This window comes from Bos grunniens, chromosome 10, assembly GCF_055505025.1.
Source record: "Bos grunniens cultivar Pamir isolate PY7600 chromosome 10, Bosgru_T2T1.0, whole genome shotgun sequence".
Lineage (NCBI taxonomy): Eukaryota > Metazoa > Chordata > Mammalia > Artiodactyla > Bovidae > Bos > Bos grunniens.
In genome coordinates, this window is record NC_141174.1 from 36,967,858 (window position 1) to 36,985,129 (window position 17,272).

Sequence of the window (17,272 nt, forward strand, 5' to 3'; positions counted from 1 at the left end):
AAGACCTAACAAAGCCAGCCACGTTCCTGTTCAGTGATGGTCCCTTCCAAGAATGCAGAATGCTAGGACTGCTGGTGTGGAATGCCTGCACTGGTCCTCTAGTTCTAACATAAGTAGTCCATGCCGGCCAGCCAGGGAAAATCTGACCACTGTCACTAAACAGACCCCCAACATTCACCCCAGGAGGCAGAGGAGAAAGCTCCTGGCACCATTATTACACTTCACCTCAACTCTTTGAAGGAAACAACTATAGTAACTAATCCTAGCCCTTCTCCCTTTTCCCTTGCTGCCCATTCCCTTCCACCCCCATCCCAAATATTTAGAGCTCTTTTTTTATGAAGATAGTACTTAAGGTTAGGAGGAAAAAGGCTCCTTGCTTATTTTTACTAGAGAGAAACCTTCGCTTCCAATAGCCTCAGTTTCATCCTCTGAAAGTCGATCTCCAGAGTTCTTGTATTTTTTTTTTTTTAATAGTGTTAACTCCATTTCCCTACTTCCAAAGATGCTCTGGCTTCTCTCAACTGCTCATTGTTTGTGCAAAAGTAACTGAGGTTTCACACCATGAATTTTAAATCATTATAACTAGGCTCAAATTCATCTTTATTAATTGAAATAGGAACCATTACAATCAACACATTTTTGCCAACAGGAAATAACTTTTTTGTAGTGTAAAAATCTGTTCTTTGGGATTCCATGAACTCTTGGGAAGGATTTTCTGCCTCCTGACGGTTGTGGAAGTGTTTTCCCTGCAAAAAGTCATCAAGATGCTTGAAGAAGTGGTAGTTCATTGGCATTAAGTCGGGTGAGGCTGGCAGATGAGGCAAAACTTGGTAGCCCAATTCATCCAAGTTTTAAAGCATTGGTTGTGGGACATGCAGTCAGGCCTTGTTGTGGAGAAAAATTTGGCCCTTTCTGTGGGCCACTGCCAGCTGCAGGCATTGCAGTTTTTGGTGCGTGTCATCAATTTGCTGAGCATACCTCTCAGATGTAATGGTTTTGCTGGAATTCAAAAAGCTGTAGTGAATCAGACCAGCAGCAGACCACCACACAGTGACCATGATACCTTTTTTGGTGTAAGTTTGGCTTTGGGAAGTGCTTTGGGGCTTCTTCTAGGTCCAACCACTGAGTTGGTTGTCCCTGGTTGTCATATAAAATCCATATTTCGTCACGTGTCACAATCCGATTGAGAAATGGTTTGTTGTTGTTTTGTAGAATAAGAGAAGATGACACTTCAAAAGATTTTTTTTTTTTAATTTTAGTCAGCTCATGAGGCACCCACCTATCGAGCTTTTTCACCTTTCCAATTTGCTTCAAATGCTGAACGACTGTAGAATGGTCAATGTTGTGTTCTTCAGCACATTCTTGCGTAACTGTTAAGAGAATCAACTTTGATGATGATTTTTAGTTGGTCATTGTCAACTTTCCAAGGCGAGCTACTGCACTCCTCATCTTCAAGGCTCTTGTCTCCTTTGCCAAACTTCTTGAACCACCACTGCACTGGACGTTCATTGTCAGTTCCTGGGCCAAATGCATTGTTGATGTTGCCAGTTGTCTCTGCTGCTTTACGACCCATTTTGAATTCAAATAAGAAAACTGCCCAGATTTTCTTTTTGTCTAATACCATTTCCATAGCCTAAAATACATACAAAATAAATAGCAAGTAATAAATCATTAGCCAAAAAACAAAGTGAGAAATGCACATTAAAATGATGTATAACATAACCATACTTAAGAATGTATTCCAGTGTCAAATGGTAAATTTCAAAAATGCAAAAACCACTATTTTTAATACATTTGCACCAACCTAATGTCTTCTCTACACTGTCTTTTTACTACTTGTTGGAATAGCAGGCTCTTGAGTCAGACTCAGTTCAGTTCAGTCGCTCAGTCGTGTCTGACTCTTTGCGACCCCATGAATCACAGCACGCCAGGCCTCCCTGTCTATTTACTAACTCAGACTACCTGGCTTCAAATCCTTTCTTCGTCGCTTCCTAGCTATGAGATCTTGAGCAAGTTCCTTAAACTTTCTAGGCCTGTTTCTTCACTGGTGGGTGGGGGGGCGGGGAGGAACAACAATAATCCTTATTTATGCCCATTTCCCATGTTTGTTATGAGGATTAGGTGAGGAAACCTGAATACTGTGCTCATGTTCTTTCCTTTTCTTCTCCTCCCACCCACCCATTTTTCTCTCTTCTTTCTCGCCTTCCCTCCCACTCTGCCTACCATCTCTTTTTCTCCCTGCTTTCCTCATTTCTTCCTCTTTTTCTTCTTACTCTCCCGTGCAGCTTGGGTGAAGCAGAATCTACGAAGGACCAGCACCCAGATCCTAATATTCGAGTCCCTACTCCTGCTTCTTTTAAACAAGGTTCGCTTTTCCCGATGCACAGCAAGCCAAAATGTGTTAAGACATCCAGGTGAGGTTTGCACCAAAGAGAGTTTTAAGTTACAGACCATCAAGAAGACGGTAGAACAGAATTCAGATATGCCTTCCGGAAGGTGAGTGACTAGAAGGGGGTGGTATCTATATGATAAGGAATAAAGCAGTAGGGTGGTCTGAGCCATAGGAAGCTTCGGGAAAGGTGCGGTAATAGTCAATCTGCACAGGTGTAACAGCTGGAAGGCATCAGTGATGCAATGAACATGAACTTGGGCGAACTCGGGAGATGGTGAAGGACAGGGCAGCCTGGTATGCTGCAGTCCATGGGGTTGCAAAGAGTCAGACACGACTCGGTGAAACAACAACAACTAACTACAGGCTTCTGCACTTGAAAACTTGGTGGCACTTAGGACGATCTGGCGGAGTTTTCAGCCTTTGGACGTCAAAAGTTCGTGAGACACTTGCGCATGCCCAGTTGGAAGGTCAGTGCTCCAGCGCATGCCCAGTTGGAAGGTCAGTGCTCCAATCCAGTTTTAACCAGCTCAGCTCCGACTAGACAAGAGTGGAAGCCAAGTTTCTGGAAAACAACTCACGGGGTGCATCTTATATTTAAGACCATGTGCTGCTTGGTGGACTATAATTAGTGAAGGCAGGTGAAATGGATTTAACTACTAGTTACCCGCAATTTTCATCTCCACCTCCTATCATGACCCAGAAAGCCAGCCCAGAGGCACTGTGCCCCCAGTATGAGGAGGTAACAGGAGAAGATCCCAGTGGCGTGGAGCTGCCTAGACCAGGTGTTTGCGTTTCCTCTTATTTTTAAATTTTATTATTTTTGCATTTCCTTTACAAATGGGTACAAGCACATTTAGTCTCTTAAAAAGTGATTCTGGGATGAAGCAATGACCCCGCCTAGGTTGACAAAGGATAGGAAAACATCCATGACCTCATAGATCCGGTAGGTTCTTAGAGTGGTCTGCCTTGGGAACTTGTGACAACTTGTCTTACTGAGGGAAGGATGGAGAGGGGGAAGCAAAGCAAAAGCTTGTATATGTAGGTGCCTGGCAAATTTTGGAGTTGCTTTGGTAAGAATTTGTAGATGAGTTTTAGGCAAGGTTTCTTTTTATTTATGGCAAGGTTTCTTTTTATTATTATTTAGAAATAAAACATCTTTTGACTGCATGGCATGTGGGATCTCCGTTTCTTAGTTCAGGGATCAAACCCATGCCCCCTGCATTGGCAGCACGGAGTCTTGACCACTGGACCACCAGGGAAGTCCCTGTTTCTAAGTCCTGCTTAATCTATTCTGAGCCTCTATTGCTTGGGCGGCTGTGATGGTAGAACTATGTCTGCAGCAGACATGGAGAGCATGTGACGAGGATCCCACAGACAGTGATGATGATTAGCTTTCACTTCACGTGCCCACCCCTACAGATTTGCAGTGCTTGCCTGGAAATGTTGCCTTGAGAAAGATTCAGAGAAAAAGAGTGCTATAGTTTCTTACCAATGCCTGTCACGGGCAAGGTGAGAGTGATGGGTGTGTGTGTGTATGGATATGTATTTGCCAGATCTAGAGTAAGATGGTAAATGATGACATCACCATCACAAGCCGGAAGCAAAATAACCCAAGGCTGCTCCAGAGTGTGGCATACTGCAAGAGGAAGAGACGAGTGTTCTTTCTCTTGGGGTGAGGGTGGAGAATGGAATGGGGAAGAAAGAGTAGAGTAGACAGGGCTGCTGAAATGAATAGGGAGGAAAAAGCAATTGTTTCATTGTAGGGAAAATAGAATATATAAATAGAATATCTTTGTGAGATGTCATATGAAACAGTGTTTTGACAAAAATTTCTCCTTGCACCTGTTAATGTTTAACCTCTGCTGAGGCGGACTCCAGTAATTCAGCTGGACATATCTGCTGAGTGTAAATGGTTTTCTAGGTTTCCCATATGCTGTTTCTGTCTTAAGCTATTTATATTTGCAAAGAAAAGGGGAGGGGAGTTTAACTCAAGTGTATGGAAGAAGCCTTGCTTGTCTTCAGTTCCTGTGATGAAAAGTTCTTTTTAGTTAAATTTGGTTGTAACATAGGCTCTAGAAAATCTCTCTTGCTTTGAAGATTGTTACTCCTGGAGTGTGTATGTGCTTAGTCATGTCCTACTCTTTGGGACCCGTAGACTGTAGCATGCCAGGGTCCTCTGTCCATGGAATTTTCCAGCAAGAATACTGGAGTGGGTTGCCATTTCCTACTCCAGGGGATCTTCCTGACCCAAGGATCGAACCCGAGTCCCTTATGTTTCCTTTATTGGCAGGTAGATTGTTTCCCGCTGTGCCACCTGGGAGGCCCTGGAGAGGAGAATTTAAATCTAAAGGATAAAGCAAAATCTGGTCAGGCTACTCAATACAAGCTCAAATCGGAACTGTCCCAATGTCTCCAAGTGCTTAGGTTCCTTAATATAATTTAGAATGTGTTCCAAAAGATTTTCATTTATAAAACGTTTTATAATGACAGTCTTCATTTCAGGTGTTGGGTTTGCTACTTACATAGATGTGACGATGATTTTTCCTGTGTGTCCCAAATTTTGCAGTTATAAATTCATAGCTTTCTGAAGTAGAACAGTGAGGACACATGTAAGGAATTATGTATTAACAAGGCTTGTTCTCTCTCTGTAATGACTCCTCCTTCTTCCAACATCGACTGAATACTTGTTCCTGTTGATTCCACCTTCTAATATCTTTTCTTGTGCTTAGTTCAGAGTTTGATATTGATCTTCTTCCTCTGTTCTTACTCAATCCATCCTTGCTTCTTTAATCTATTTGCCAAACTTCTACCATAATAATCTTGCTACTCCTTTACTTAAAACTGTTCAGTTTTCCAGTGCCTGTAGGATGAAGCCCATTCAAGGCAGTCATGCGTTATCTACTTCCCATTCCCATCTCTGCCCTCTCCATTCTACAATCCATGCCTCTGGCATATGAGATCTCTTGAAGTTATCTCTGCATTCCCTGGTAATTGTTATCTCCATAGTTCTGCCTGTACCATCTCTTTTCCTTCATCTTTTTATTCAACAGGTAAACTCTTACCCTTTGAGATCAACCGAAGTATTTATCTCTACTCATCAAGCCATTTTTTCTACTCTCCTTTTGTTTCTGCCTGTCATAACCTGGATCTCCAGGATGTGTGCTCTAGTACAGGCAGGTTGTTAGAATTAACTACTACCACCAGGACCACCTGGTAATTTAGCAATTAAAGGGTTACTGCTTGCTCTATCAGGGGGCCTCCCTGACTGTGTACCAGTATTTGGCACTATCTATTGGGTTCAACATTTACTATTTTCAGTTTCCTCCTTGATTCCATCATTCCCCATGTATGAGTGCCTGTGCACCCCCCGCCCCCGACTTTTCCTGTTTCATTTGATCACTCTTCCAGCTCTCCTAAATTGTAACCTCTCTGAAGGTGAGGATGCAGTCTTTCCCAGCTCGAAATCCCTAGCATCCAAGTCAGAAACTGAAACCAAGTAGGTGTCTAATTGAACACTGAATGAGACTGAGCCTGTGTGCTGCTGTGGGCTGGGATATTGCAGAAATGATGTTAACTGATTTCTGATTGCTTCTGAACCTGTTCACACTGGTTTCTCTTAGAGCAGCAGTTCTTATTTGGGGTGATTTGTGCCCACTCCCTCCCCCAGGGGATGTTTGATAATGCCTGGATACAGTTTCAGTTGTTAGGGCTGTGGCAGTGGGTGGTGGAGGGTAGGGGTGCTAATGACATCTGGTGGGGAGAGACAAGGGGTGCTGTAACAGCCAACAATGCACAGGGCAGCCTCTGCAACAAGCACCTGTCCAGTCCAAAATGTTGACAGTGCTGAGGTAGAGACTTTTTTAGCCATGGCAAAAATTTCCTTTCTTATTTATTTTCTAGACTTCCCAGGTGGCTCAGTGGTAAAGAATCTGCCTGCCAGTGCAGGAGATGCAGGAGGCTTGGGTTTGATCCCTGGATCAGGAAGGTCTCCTGGAGTAGGAAATGGCAACCCACTCCAGTATTCTTGCCTGGGAAATCACATGGACAGAGGAGCCTGGCAGGCTGCAGTCCATGGGGTCACAAAAGAATCAGACACAACTGAGCCACTGAGCACATACATCTACTTCCTGCCATTGGGCTTCGATCCTTTTCTTGGTTAATGCCTTCTTCTCCTGACTTTCCACTCATTCCATGGTTCTAGTGAGTCTGAAGAAATTCACTGGAACAGCAACAGAAGAGGAGGAAGCTCTTATTTCTCTCCCTACCTTTCTTCTGCTGCCTGAGGTGGTGCTGCTATTCCTAACCTCTTCTGTGTCCTATGTCCCTCCAAAGTTAAGGTCCCTCCTTTTTTTTTTTTTTAAATATGCTTAAAAGTGAAGATTTTTGAACAGTGTGTAAGATCTGAAGTTGACTTCACTACCCAACATACTCAAGTCAGCATTTGGTGTCTTAAACTAGCGAAAGGCAGGAGGAGAATCTGAATATTTATGTCTAAAGGACATCAAAACGTTTAGTGGAACAAGACAATTGTTTCCTTGCATGTGAGTTGCTTGTGCTGTTTAATCTTTATGTGACCATTATCCTTTTTCCTCTACAGACCAAATAGACCTCATTCTTTCTGTGATCTCTGTTTTCATTTTAGAAGGTTTTTTTTTTTTTTTTTTTGGTTTCTTCCAATGAACCCTTATTTTGCTGCATAATATCAAAATATTTTCTTCGAAGACAATTTCCTTTAAAAATAAACTGTTATCAGGAGAGAAGCTATGTTCACAGCTGGTAAAGGCATGATTAAATAATCGCTGTATGGGGAATTGAAAGTAATTTCATAATATAGCTGTAGAATCCAGAGAGAAAATCGAAGGAAACATCCCAGTTGGTTAAGAAAACTTTTAATCAAATGAAGTGTTTGAACTCTATTTGGTTTTCAATTTTTTTTTTCTATTTTGGCAACTTTCTGTATGTGCATGTTTTACTTGGTGAGAGTTTGTAAGAGGTTATCTGAATACAGTTATGGGCTTCCTGAGAGTTTGGTTAACCTCCTAATTACATATAAAATAGCCTTTCAAATAGTTACACTAAGAATTTTAGACATAAATTTGACATTGGTCCTTATCTTTACAGCCAGTCTCTGCTATAGCTCTGTTTTTTATTTTATTTAAAAATTATCACCAGTTGAAGAGGAAACAAGAATATCTTGTAAGAAATTCCTATATTTTTTATAGAGTGACACTTTTTTACCCAAGAGTCTACTTTTGGTAGGGAGAGGCTAAAGCTCTGCCGGTGACCAACAAGTAACTTTCAGAAATCCTCTAACATCTCTGGGTCTTAGTTTACTTCATCTGATGACTGGGTACAATGTTACCATCCTTGGTGTACCTATGAGCTAAGTCGCTTTAGTCATGTCTGACTCTTTGTGACCCCATGGTCTGTAGCCTACCAGGTTCTTCTGTCTATGGGATTCTCCAGGCGAGAATACTGGAGTGGGTTGCCATGCCCCGTACTAGGGCATCTTCTTTTAGGTTTGTGGTAAGGACTAGAAGTTACCATTGCAAAACCCTCATGACAGTGTATATAGCAGGACCTGGATGCTGAGGAAACAATAGATATGATATTAATAGTACCATGGTCGTGTTGGTGATTTGGGGGATAAATCAGCTCTTTACAAAAAAGTTTTTACTTTGATAAAATGTTAGAGCTAGGAAGAGAAATTTGTAAAATGCGTGTAAAAATGTCTAAGAATGTACAGATTTTAAGCTGAAATATGTATAATTTTATGCCTATCATTTGGGGACCAATATATATTGCTTTTAGATGTGAATCTTTGATTAATTTTTAAAGCTTCATTGTACATGGAAATCCTGCACTGATATAGACATAGCAATTTACATGCCTGTGATTGTGAGAGGTTGTATACTATACTAAAAACTGTATTTGATTATTAACGTTATTGTTAAAGTCCAAGATTTTTAAATAATTAATTTTGAAACTTAACCTTATTTAATTATATTCAAAATAATGTAAGTGTAAATTTTGAACTTTGCAAGTTGGTTTAATTGTATAAGATGGTAGCTGAAATAGTCTGTTTATTAAACTTATATTAAATCTTGAAAAAAATGAAATAATTTAGAAAAATCTTCCCAAGTCTTGTGAAATGACTAATTTTTGTTGTTTACATGAGCCTCAGAATATTTTAATGTACTGTTGTTCAGTCACTCAGTTGTGTTAGTCTCTGTGACCTCATGGACTGCAGCACGCCAGGCTTCCCTGTTCTTCACCATCTCCCAGAGTTTGCTCAAACTCATGTCCATTGAGTCGGTGATGCCATTCAACCATCTCATCCTCTGTTGTCCCCTTATGCATACCCATATAATCATTATTATATATTCCAATATTTGAAATAATCAGAATTACATATTCTAGAAACATACTTTGAACTTCTGTAACAGAACTGATGTATGCTTTGGAATTATACACATGCAGTAAGTCATTTGGAGAAGGCAATGGCACCCCACTCCAGTACTCTTGCCTGGAAAATCCCATGGATGGAGGAACCTAGAAGGCTGCAGTCCATGGGGTCGCTGAGGGTCAGACACGACTGAGCGATTTCACTTTCACTTTTCACTTTCATGCATTGGAGAAGGAAATGGCAACCCACTCCAGTGTTCTTGCCTGGAGAAGCCCAGGGACGGGGGAGCCTGGTGGGCTGCCGTCTATGGGGTTGCACAGAGTCGGACACGACTGAAGTGACTTAGCAGTAAGTCATTTAGTCAATTTACATAATTATAAAATATATAATATTTGAAATGCCTTTCTAAAGCATATTTACCTGAATTTTATTGCCCATCAAAGTCTGAATTTTATTTAAGTACTTATGTCATTTTTGTGTTCATCTTGAAAAATTATATTTAACATTTTGTAAGACTTCCATTTAGCATTATCTAATACATTAATTTAGTCTTAATTCAATAGATTAATTCCAGAGCATGGTATTTTAAACTCTTTTTACCTTTTATAGGAGTGCTATATCATACCTATTTGCAAGTCGTAGGCTGGAGGCACTTTAATGAAAAGATTACCTTGCCTATCCCCACACAGCATTATATGCACATAGGATTTTCAAAGATGAGTTCAATTACCCAGCAAAGTACATTCTCTGATTCTTAAAAATGGAAAGAAAATCAGTGGCATGCAGATAAATAGAATCAACCTAGTCTTAAGGCTTATTTCTTTGTATTTTTGTCTTATGAACTTTGAATTGAACTTCTGCACAGGATCTGATCTGGATGAAATGTCATATCTGAGACTGATCCTTATCTCCTAAACGTTTCCTTTGTTTCTTTGATTCTTTGGGCTTTACCCTCTTATTTTATTGTGAGTGGCCCAGAGCTTTGATCTTGCAATAAGCTCTGGCTCGCAACACAAACCTTTGCTTTGGTATGACACACAGAAGGACATGGGTATACTCAGAAAATCTAAATAGACAAGAGGTTACTTCTTCTGTGGTTAGGGCTGAAGGCAAATGGGGTAACTTCAGAATTTATTGTCTCCCATTACATGATGGGAAACGAAAAATTCACACGGGTATTTTAGCATTAAGAAAGCACACCTGTGAGAATAAGTTTGACGTACAGTATATATCTGTTTCTTGTTTCATTTACAGTACTTTCTTGAGTTTTAAGAATTAAAAATTTCCCCTTTGTATTACTGTAGGCATAAAAATTTAGAGCCATCTTTCAGATTCCAAATTCCTTTCTAGTTAGAAAATTACATTAAAATAGTTTTGAAGCTGTACAGTAAGAACAAAAATGTAAAAAAAAAAAGTAAAACTAGTATACTGAGCACAGAATATATCATACATAGGTGTTTTTTGGCTTAAATAATAATCAGAAATGCCAAATCCTAATAAAAAGAGAAATTATTAAGTATTTTGCTTTCAAATAATATTTCATATTCTTGATCATTTAAAAATTTTCTTTCCAGGAAAAAAGCATACAACTTTTTGAACCAAATAGCTCAGTGTATCCATTGTTTCAGAGAAAGTACTCAATAATCATGTATCAGAGAATATATTTAGACTACAAACACTATATGTGTTATATACATATGTACATTGTAGACCTCTAAAATTAGGGGTGTCAGAGTGCTTCAGAACTCAGATAATGCTAAAGATGTTTGAGCAGAATTTCAAAGTTTCCTCCGTCATGAAAATCTACTAATAAGATAATTATGAACATAGATCTAGTAGTTTATGGGCAATTTTTAAATTTTTTATCTTTGTTTAAGCAGAAAATGTTAAGTAGCAAGCCCAATCCAGTCATATGACGATATTAATGGAAAGTTTATCATTTTTGAATGGACACTGACACTTTTATGATGCTCAAAAGCAGCCAAGCAATTGATTTCACATGCTTAATAAATGAGGAATTGGGCTGGAAATTTTTATTTGCCAATATCAGACATTTTCCTAGCAGACATTTCTACTAACAGCTTTCTTCAGATTTGAGAACTAACTGAAAGAGCCTGGTTACAAATATACTGGTAGGGAACTTCAGTTTGTGCTAGGAAAGCAGTCTTATCGTGACTATTATGTCAGTCTTTCAGAGTATGAGACTTTGGTTGCATTTCTCTGTCTCTCTCTCTATATATATATATGTCTTCTATTTTTTTAAACTGGGACTCACCCACTAGCTACTAAACAAACACTGAACTTTGTCTAGTGGGTTCATAACCTGAATTCAAGTTGTAGGTAGTGTTTGTAATTCTAAAAATGCCGACATTTGTCATTGTGAGTTATGTTTCCTTTAGGAAATTCCTTTACTAAAGAGAGGCAGTCATTTTTGACACTAATCAGATGCCTCTGTACTGACCCTCTTGCTGAATGAGGCCAAGCTTTCTAGGTTATTAGTATTTAAAAAGAAATAGCCATTCAGGGTAGCGTTTCAGTAAATAATGACCTACAAGACTTATTAGGCATATTCCACAAACTTTCCCACCCACAGCAATGGTTAACTTAGGAAACATTATAGAGCTTTTCTTGTGTCAGCTGAGCAGGGGTTTGTAGTTCTTCATTCACATTTTTCACTTAATCTGATGGCTTTGAATTCTTTGCCTTTTAAGTTTCTATATATAAAGATTAGAAACTGCTTTTGGCTGTGCAGAATTACATGCTTTTAGATGAAATTCAATCCATTGTAAAAGATTTTGTTCAGAGCAACACTATTTTTTCCTTGTTGAATTTGGATGACACAGAGAAGAATATTAGTTAACTGGGAACAGAAATCGTTACCCAATTTAAAAAAGCTGTAGCAATAATTTTGGGAACGACTAGAAAAATTAAACACCAATGAGTTTATTTAAGCCTTTTAAGGAAAAAAGGAAATACCGGAAGATAATTAAAAGTGCAGGGCTAACGTTTTCTCTGGAATGTCTTTGAGTTGCCTGCCTTTTATATAGGTTCTGTCACAATGAAGGTTGGGGATTGAAAAAGAATTTTTGGTATTTACGGAAGTGATGGGTTTTTGTGATTGTTAGTATTCATCTTTGAGTAAAACAGGTTAAAAAATCATTAGGTGTGAAGGAAAAATACTTGGATCTCTGGAGCTATTGGAATTGGTTTTTCTTTTGCCTATTTTCCAAATATACTAGACTAGGTTAAAAACTTGGAGAAACTCTGAAAAGTGATTATCGTCTCCTTCAAGTTTACTCTATCTGACCACTTACAGACCAGAGGGGAGGCTTCTCTCAGATCTGTGGTGAGGCTCTTGATGTTGTTTGCAGAATTCCAAAGAAATTCCATGTTTCTACATGGAGTGTTGGGGCAATGGTGGGGTTGGGAGTAGGGAAGGTGTCCACACAAGGAGGAAAAAACTGAACAAATATTTCATTTGTTCATATAGCAGTATTAAAACTTTTGTTCCCTGTGGAGCACAGGCATAAATCCTTAGACAATCTGCAAAATTTGTAGAAGGATCCCTTGAACTTAAAGATAACAAACTCTTGGGGTCTTTGGGTCACACATTTATACGTTCTTATACTCTTTACAACTAACAGAAAACGCCAAATGCCACCGCTCTGCACTCCCTCCTCCCGCCCAGACCTCCTTTATTGTTTTCCATGTCCTCTGCCTCTCACATCTTATTTTCTTCCCAGATGCATTTAGCAGATTTTTATGTTGGTTTGTGTAAATGAGCTTCATCTCACAGTAGCCATGTCCCTCCCACTTCTGAATCTACTCTTAATGGATAACCCTTACTTCCTTGTTTCCCAGTCTTCCCCCTTGAAACGGTTGCTGCTCCACTGTGTTTAACATTAGCGTTGGATGTTTCTCAGGATTCATTCAAAGATGGGAAGTGAGTTTTTTTTTTTTTTAATTGACTTGGCTGGAAAGTGCTCATATAGAAAGGATGCTGGGAAAAGAAAATGAGCAGACATTCTAGGGAAGTGAGGTAATCACACTGGACAGAGGGTGGGTCCGGAAGGTCCCACTCACAGTGGGCTTTAGGGTTAAGGAAAGTGAATCTTCCAGTTCCTGGCTTGGTGCCTTATGATAGAAAAGGCATCGTAAATATTTAACCACTTCTTGGGGGGCCCTCTCATCCCCTGTAAGTATTATTGAATAAATGACTATTTGCTTCTGGAAGATTTTTTTTTTTTAACTTTTTTTAAGGACCAAAAAGCCATTTTATCATTGAGTTGAGACCCAGACTTCTGATGAATCCTGTTGAAGAGGAAACTGTACGTGCCAACCTGAAGAACATAGGTGGCTATTCCATGTGTACCTAACTTGTAATATTTGAACCGAGTGTAGGGGAAGTTAATATCACCAGAAAGAACACAGAATGAGAAGCTTTGAGAAGCAGAGGGTTGTGACCATCTTGTCCACCACTATCTCCCTGGACTGGTGGATGTCTGTTCAAGGGATGGATGAGCGAATTATCCTGTGGGCTGCTGTTGCCAAGTCTTCGGCTTGTTTCTTTTTGATGTCAGTAGTATTAGGCCTGAAATTTGCTTTGAAATTACAGGAAGAAAAACTCTATATAAACTAAATGGCCATTGTTTTTGCTAATATTATTATGTCACACCCAACCCCCAATCCTTCTCAGACAACAATTGAACCAAAGCAACATCTGTCATGTGATGCCTAGGGTCAAGTTAGTTCACCTCCCTGCCTCTGGCCTGGCATTATGTAAACCACTGAAATAAAGGCAGGGAAGTCTAGTATTTCTTTAGAGGTTCATACTTAATATAATAAAAACATAGTTTGAGGTGAGAAGGGGGGAGAGAGGACGTTGTTCAATGTCCTCCAAATGAGTAAGTTATGCTTAGACACAGACCAGTCTTCTGCAGATTTCTTCTTTTCTTGGATGAAATTAACAGAAAAAGGATTTTGGCCTTCCAGATTGTTGTGGGGAGGGAGGGCCTGTCCTCACTTGCACAAGGTAATTTCTGTCTGTCTCATGGTAAATGCTGAAGCTCAGATATAGCAGTAGATTCTAGGTGAGTTTATACTGACATTTGGTAATGGTAGGGGCAAACAGAGACCGTAAATTTCCAGCCTTGTGAAAGTATCCTAGGACTGGTAAAATCAGTGAAAAAATGAAGTGCCCTCAGATCAGATCAGTCGCTCAGTTGTGTCCTGCTCTTTGCGACCCCATGAATCGCAGCATGCCAGGCCTCCCTGTCCATCACCAACTCCCGGAGTTCACTGAGACTCACGTCCATCGAGTCGGTGATGCCATCCAGCCATCTCATCCTCTGTCATCCCCTTCTCCTCCTGCCCCCAGTCCCTCCCAGCATCAGAGTCTTTTCCAATGAGTCAACTCTTCGCATGAGGTGGCCAAAGTACTGGAGTTTCAGCTTTAGCATCATTCCTTCCAAAGAAATCCCAGGGCTGAGCTCCTTCAGAATGGACTGGTTGGATCTCCTTACAGTCCAGGGGACTCTCAAGAGTCTTCTCCAACACCACAGTTCAAAAGCATCAATTCTTCGGCGCTCAGCCTTCTTCACAGTCCAACTCTCACATCCATACATGACCACAAAGGAGCATACCTTCTCATGACAATATGCCACTAGGTCTTCATGGTTTTCATTCATCTATATAAAAGATACTTATTTGGCATGCATTATGGACCGGGCCAGGCTCAGGTGGACACAATTCCTGCCTTTCTGGTGTTTCTATATTTAGCGTTGAAATAATTATCAATCCACATAAGAGCTCTCACATTCTGAAATACTATATTCAGAAGCTGAATTAGTAATAAATATGAATGAATAATAATAAGGAGGAAGAAGAGAAAAGGAAGAGAAGGAGGAGGAGAAGAAAATAAAACAATATAAAGCAAAAACCAAGAACAAACCAAAAAGAAGTCCAGGGACTGTGTTAATCAGTAGCAGAAAGTCAGCCCTGATCCGGCAATCCCCTAAACCACCTTTAGACACCGCATTACATACTATTTCTTGGGGCTTCCCAGGTGGCTCAGTGAGTAAAGAACCTGCCTGTCAATGCAAGAGATGCCAGAGATGCAGTTTTGATCCCTTGGTTGGGAAGATCCCCTGGAGGAGGGCATGGTAACCCACTCCAGTATTCTTGCCTGGAGAGTCCCATGGACAGAGGAGCCTGGTGGGCTACAGTCCATAGAGTCACGAAGAATCACACATGACTGTAGTGACTTAGCAGGCAAGCATGTACACACAGAGAGGGAAAGAGTAGGAGAGCCAAGTCTTGGGTCAGGCTGCAGATGTTTGCCCATTTGGGGAGTTCTCTCTCAACACAAACACCTGCTGAGGTAACTGGGGATTATGGCAGCCACAGAGAAAGCATAGAAGGGCACTCCCATTTTTTGCAAGGGCACGTTCAGGCCAAATATCCAGTACACCTTCCTGAGTTGAAATCTTTCCACTGGTAAAACTAAGCCTAGCCATCTTGGGCACTCAGGGTCAGTGGTGAGGGACCTCCTGCTTGCCTCCCTTTTGTTGGTCTGTGTGCAGCAGAAAGGAGGGAAGAGGCCACCCATGATGACAGAAGTCCTTTCCTGCCCATGCCCCCATTCTTCCAGATGCATCTGCAGGCAGTGCTCCAGGCATAGCCAGTCATGAAAAAAAAAGTATGTTGTACAAATTAATAAAAATATGGTACAAGGAGTTAGCCCAGTGCCTTCCAGGACAAGTACACAAAGAGCAGAGTGGCCAGAGTGGTGAGAGGTGTTCACGTGAGGGCCAAGAGGGTAGCATGGCCCCCCTTCTCTGGCAGCAGCAGCCTAGTTCCCATGGAGTCTTGCCGTGAGGAGAACATGGGTCCAGTATTGCTCAATCCTCCTTCAAGAGGAGCCAGAAATCTAGACTTCTGTGTGAAATCTCATTAAAAAAAAAATCTCATTTAAAAAATGTGGCTATCACTATTTTTAAAACACTGAGAGGATCAAACAAACATATCTGTGGGCCAGATGCAGCCCAAATCTGCTCGTTTATAGCTCTAGCATAGATGAAAACAAAGAGGACCCTATTAGGGGAGACAAGTCAATGAGAAAAACAACTTTGAAAGAGTTGTTTTCGGTCCATAGTCATTAATTCTTTTGGTTTATATCACAGAGCATATGCTAGAGGCTGTGAAGGTCTAAGCAAAGCTGCTGTGTGCCCTCTAACTCTGTCATTGTTACGGATCCTCTCTGGCCTTCTGCTGACTTTTCAGAGTAGGTATCTGGAGTTCTCTCATTAGCTCAGATATCTTCTCAGGGTTACTGCTTGTGCTTAGTTCATCCAAGTTAGTGGAAAGAGCTTAAAATAGTTTTGTGTGAGTCTTTCTAGGTGGCTATCACTAGAGGTACCAACTAGGCCATGCTCCAAGAGTGATCAAAGTAAACAACAGTACCTGACCCAGATATATTTAATTATACATTGTGGGGAAGGGTGGAGAACACAGGCCTGATATCACTCCGGGAATAAGAGAAAATGGACTTTTTACCCCAGTCAGGACAAAGAGAATTTCCAGGGTGTGACCTTCAGAGAACATCTGCGACCTTCTTTATTTCAGAAGTTCCAAGAGGAGGTTCAAGCTGTGGCTCTGGCTGCCACCACCGGTTGAGCTGGTCAGCAGGAAGCCTGGCCTGCCAGAAAAACAAGGGAGGGAACAAGAGAGGCATGTTTCCAACTTATCCAGCTGCCTCTGAGTCCAGAGCTGATTGGCCAAAGGGAAGTGATTTTAATGAGTTTATCTTTACTAGTCTGTATTAGATGTGGTAGGCTACCTGATGCTATAACAACTAAACCCCAAAACCTCATGGCTTAACACAATAAACATTTGTTTTTGCTTAGCCAAAGTCCACTGATGCTCAAAGGGTTGCTTCTATGGAACTGTCTTCCAAGCACAGATTCTGGGATCCATTTCCATCCCTTTAGGTCCTCTGGTGCCCTAGGCTTGCCTGGAGGCCCTCTTTTGGGATAAGCAAAGAGAGAGAATTGATTGATCTGTTTTAGAGCCAGGCCAAAGAATGGCAATCTTTGTTTCCATCATGTTTTGTTGTCTAGAACTTAGTCATGGGGGAAACTGTTTACCATCCTGTTTTCCCTGGAGGAGGAGACACTGTTTGTGAACATAGAGTAATCCTGACAAACAGCACGTTGACTGAACAGAGGAGAAAGTTATACAAACAAGTTCCTTTTCCCTTCCCTTTCTTTCCCTCTCTCATGCTGATTGTAACTGGCCAACCCCAAGCCAGTGAAACCCAGCTGATAACAGGATGGTAGCCTGGCTTTCCATGAGGCTGGACTTTCAAAATCACGAAGGAGCATGGTGGTCTCATTCAGACTGGAGCACAAGAACTAATTTGTCTCTGATTAGCCTATTGCCAGTTTCTCACTTGCTAAGAGCTTTTTCAAAGAACT

General features: G+C 40.8%; 2 long non-coding RNA genes across 14 annotated transcripts in view; one reads left to right on the top strand and one right to left on the bottom strand.

Moving 5' to 3' along the window:
• Window positions 1–583: 583 nt before the first annotated feature.
• Window positions 584–2,598, bottom strand: LOC147364335 (uncharacterized). Its single transcript, XR_015134372.1, has 2 exons — window positions 2,452–2,598; window positions 584–1,633 (listed from the first exon to the last, which is right to left on the bottom strand). It is a non-coding gene; the product is annotated as an uncharacterized LOC147364335 (long non-coding RNA).
• Window positions 2,599–2,720: 122 nt separating this feature from the next.
• LOC147364336 (uncharacterized) overlaps window positions 2,721–17,272 on the top strand; it is a 79,081-nt gene continuing 64,529 nt past the window's right edge. For 7 of the 13 annotated variants that reach the window (XR_015134375.1, XR_015134380.1, XR_015134378.1 and 4 more), the window contains exon 1: window positions 2,789–3,335. This is a non-coding gene — a long non-coding RNA (uncharacterized LOC147364336). Of the gene's footprint in view, window positions 3,336–17,272 lie in introns of all 13 variants that reach the window. The other 6 variants (XR_015134384.1, XR_015134383.1, XR_015134385.1 and 3 more) reach the window with 2 other exon arrangements.